Raw genomic sequence first — 4810 nt, 5'->3', positions numbered from 1 at the left:
TGTACATTGATTGTATTCCTCGCTAGCTTGTCTAGTGGTATGAATTGAATTCCCTCTCTGGCTGAAGTGTTGAGGTGTGTGCCTGTTAAGGACGAATAGAATGAGTACTCATATTTTTGCTAGCTAGCTATGTTATTCCTCATTAGTCATTGACTTTTGGGATGAATTGAATACCTCATTAGCCATCGGCTTTTGGGATGAATTGAACTTGGGAACATGATTAAAGCTGTGTGTGATTTATTGATGCATATTATAAGATTGTAAAATGAGTTTAAATTCTTATTGACATTCACTGTCTTATGAATTTAGCTATGTTTTGATTACTGAGATTTATTGTAAGATTGTGTTAAATTCCTTATGACATTATTGTCTTGAAATTAACTATGGTTTTAAGTATCCACTATTTATATGATTTATGAATTGTGATTTAAATTGTATTTGGTTAATTTTGTGCACCACTGAGACATTGTCTCGTGATAGCTTTATTCTTTGTCGCGGTAGGCAGACAGAGCAGGCGATGAGACTAGGCTGCTAGTACCTCTAGCGAGAGACTACCGGGTATAATGAGTATACCAATATTTTGTATTTTGTAATGTAATGTATATTCACTGTATGTATATTTTGTTTTTGGTTTGAGCAGTTGTAAATTCAAATTGTACCTTGCAGTTGTAAATTAATTATGAGTTATTTTGGCTTGTAAAAATTGTATTATATTTTCTTTATCTCAGTCTTTGAAAAATTACTGTGAATTTGACTTGAGAAATATGTTGTGTTGAGAAAAATGTTGAAGTTGAGACTTGGAAATTTATTGAAGTGCTTTTACAAGTTTTCTGAAGAACTGTTTTATCTAAAATACAGATGGCACTCTGCCAAAATTTTTACAGAAATTCCAAATAATTCAAATGTGTTAGCTCTATCACTTCAGTTCACAAAAGTTTTTAACACCTATAAATTGTGCTCACCACTATAAAAGAAGAAAAATTTTTAAAATCCCTTGTAGTGTATTTAATGGATTATCAGTAGACGGAGTTGGTAATTCATTAGGTATACTACGGGATCATGTTATGCCTTACAGAGGGGTAGGGTGTGACATATCAGTCGAACAATTCGAGATCGACATGATCGAAGTCCACGATCCAGGTCGGTAAGTTAGTCCGGTTCTCCCACTGTCATCAAATGAGGTTATCATAATTCTCCGATCATCGGGGTCGTAAATTTTCAGTCGGGGAATAAGAACAACAATCGAAAAAAGATCAAAAGCCACTATCATGGCCGGGACTACTGCCGGAGCAGTTAGAACAGGAATTGTGAGAAGGAAGAGGAGAAAATCAAATGCGCGGGGCTTCCCGATTGAAGGTATATATATAGGAAAATCCGAGCATTTATTGCGGGCAGAAAACGAAGCGAATGCCTCGGAAATCGAGGGAATAAATGCTTTGACTGAACCGGACCGGATGAAGGAGGAGATTGGAGTAGGAGAGATCGGAAAAGAGGAGCCCGGCATAAGAGATCATAAAAGCATCATGTTGGAAAGACCAGAAAGGAGGAGAGATCGGAAAACAAAGAGAATAAGACGCCTACCGCTGTCATCATAATCAGAGCTGAGGTAGTTAAAGCGTTGCAGATGAAATCTCTACCGCACTCCCCAGAATCGCCCGCATTACTGACATGTGCCAGAATATGTCATAACAGTGCTGTACATCCTAATCTCCACCGTTGATCCTACTTGTAAGGACGAGCCCGGAGCCCTTGGATCAAAGAAGAAGACGACAAGACCAGCGCCTTTCACTCCTAGCCCTTGGATTGCCCTTGACAAGAAAATTTTGGGCCGTCAGATTAGAAGAGAGAAAGGACAAATATTATGAAAGGAATCTCAGCCGTTCGTTCTACTTCTCTTTAATTCCGAGCCTCAGATCATGTCCTTTAAAATCCTGACCCTCCATCTCCCTCAAAACAAATCCTGACCCTTCATGGGGAACACTCGATTCCTATAAATACCTGCATGAAACTGTTCAAGAGGACGAAAATAGTGAATATAGCGGAAGGACTCTGAAACTTAATTCAGCTCGTTACTCTGCTATTTTTGAGCTTTCATAAGAAAAACTTTTGAAACCAGTTTTCTGAAGTATTTTCTTGCAAAAGGATTTTTGAGTACTAAAACTCTCCATTTTCAGTTCGTTCATTATCCTGTGACACTCTCACTTTCTTTGTTATCTTTATTTCCACTCCCGTTGTCCAAGCTCAACTTCATTCAAACTCGGTTATAATTTTGATCGAACTGCATTTTAGCAAGGTATTCTTCATTTCAAGGCGAACCTTAGTCTTTAGGTTATCAGCCCGCAGCCCCATTACGTTTTGTGATCCCGTAGTTAGTTCAATAGATTCGGCTCCCTATAGGTGAGTGCTTATATCGCTGCTTTGTCAAGTGCTTGTTTTTATTTTACGTATTTCTGATGTGGCCCAACCGCAAGTGCACGGGTCGTACAAGTAATATAGAAAAGATATTGTTCCCACGAGGAGTTGTGTTAATGATTGAATTTTTTATATAAAAAGTTGACTAAATTGAACTATCTTTGAAATTAAAGTAACAAATTAATGGGTATTGGAGTATGAAATCTATATGTGCAAAATTAATAATCTATCCAACAACGTATTAATTAAACTAAAATTGCATCAATTTGAAATAAGTAAGTTCAAATATGGCAAGATTTAAAATGGCAAGCAATTAAATTCAATTGAAAATTAACAATGATAAAAAGGTGATTCCGGAGTTCGGGATTTCATATTCGAGCTATTTTGGGATTTTAAATTGGTTATCCAATCTTGTAAAACTTATGGGTTTTAAGGAGATTAATTCTGAAATACTTTGAATACCCTTTCGAGTGAGACAAAGCGTGCCTTAATCAATCTAATCCTACTTTCGTGGAGTTAGAGTTAATCAAGACCCATTAAGTTCCTTAATTAATCTGTAAATCCTCTTAATCCTTAGTCTATTTCTAGATCTAAGTTAATTAAGTCCAATTTCCTGATTATCTATCACAAGGCCTTCTCCTTTCGGTGCCTCAACCATGGATTAAGAACATCACTTAATGGGATTCTACATTAAGCATGTCATTAAGCACACAAGAAATGAATAAAACTCATTAAGACCACAAAATATGGATTACCCAATCAAAATCCACAAAATATCTCAAATATCACATCCCTTACTCCAGAATCTAAATAAACTACTCACTACCCATAATGTTTACAAGAAATTCTTAGTTTATATGGAAATAAAGCTTTAATCTAAGCTAAGAAACAAAAAGTTCAACACTAGAAATGTAGGAAAAATGTAAGAAAAGAAAGAAATCTCCAAATCTGGTTGTGGAAAAATGATTGTGACTCTTCAGCTGCTGCCTCTCCTCTCCCTTTTCTTCCTTTCTTCTTTGTCTCCCCTCTAAAATGGGAAATAAGGCTATTTATAGCATTTTTCTGACATGGAGCCCTAAAATGGTGTGTTTTAGGAAGGATTTTCTGAGGGAATCTTCTGCCAGCTCATTGATGAAATCTTTTTGGGACTGCATAAGTGGACTGCATAAGTCATGCAGTCCCTTATGCAGTTTTCGACTGGTTTCTGGCTCACTTATGCAAAACTGCATGACCAGGTGCATAGGTTATGCACAATTCTGTGAGATTGCATAGGGGGGCGTGAATCTACATAAGACATGCACTCTCCTTATATACAATATGGTAGGTATTGGAACAGTGATTTTTCTCCTTATGCAGATCTGCATGGCTTATGCGGCAAGTTATGCGCAATTTGGCCAATGCATATTTCAACTTTGAAACTTGTTTTTGGCATCTTTGGCTGTAGAGATCACTCCTCAATGGCAAAATTTCTTTTTAGTCCATCAAAAATACCATTTTTCCTATAAAATAAAGTAAAAATTACAAATTAATCCAAAATTGACAATTATGAAAAACTAACTAAATAACTAATGAAATTAGCTAAAAGTGACTAATAATCAAATAAAATGACTATGAAATTAAACCTAAATGATTATGCAAAATGTATGCATCAAATACCCCCAAACTTAAGTTTTTGCTTGTTCTCAAGCAAACTTTAAAATGTGATGCAAAATTTTTAGGGGTGCCTTATCCAAAGAGCTATGAAAATCACCTATTAAAGTAACTTAACACACCTTTAGCCATACCAGCAATCCATATACCCATCCTTCAAAATGCAAAGAATTTAATGCTTATCCAAGCTTTCACCGCTTAGCCATCAAGTCAATTATCAATCAAAATCCCCAAACCAACCAATCAAAAGAGAGAGTCATGCCCAAAAGGAATTCTAGGACCATCAATAACTAAAGTGTCTCTATATAGAATGATGGAATTAAATGAATGAATGGATAATTTTCCAATCCCATAGGCGAATTCCCTACTCCTATCTCCACTAATGTAGCAAGTACTATCAAGAGATCAAAGGTCTTTTTAGGGATGTAATGGGGCCATGGGGTTCAAAATGAGGCTAAGAAGAAAAATGGGTAAAAAGGGTTCAAAGCATGAGAATATTTTCAATTTTGAAACATAAGGTACACTTCTTATTTTATTATTTTTTTTTCTATTTTTATATATTTATATGGGCGAGAGAAATACACAATGAGGATTGTCAAGTGCTAGCATATTTTACAAAACACATAAAAATGGAGGGACATTTTGATACTTTAAACTTGTATCTTGCATTTTTTTTTATGATTGTCCCTAAAATTTGCCACCCCCAAACTCATTTCTTTTAATACTTTGGGTGGATTTCTTTCAATTT

Source organism: Hevea brasiliensis, chromosome 11 (assembly GCF_030052815.1).
Source record: "Hevea brasiliensis isolate MT/VB/25A 57/8 chromosome 11, ASM3005281v1, whole genome shotgun sequence".
Lineage (NCBI taxonomy): Eukaryota > Viridiplantae > Streptophyta > Magnoliopsida > Malpighiales > Euphorbiaceae > Hevea > Hevea brasiliensis.
Note: the sequence above shows the minus strand (reverse complement) of the source record.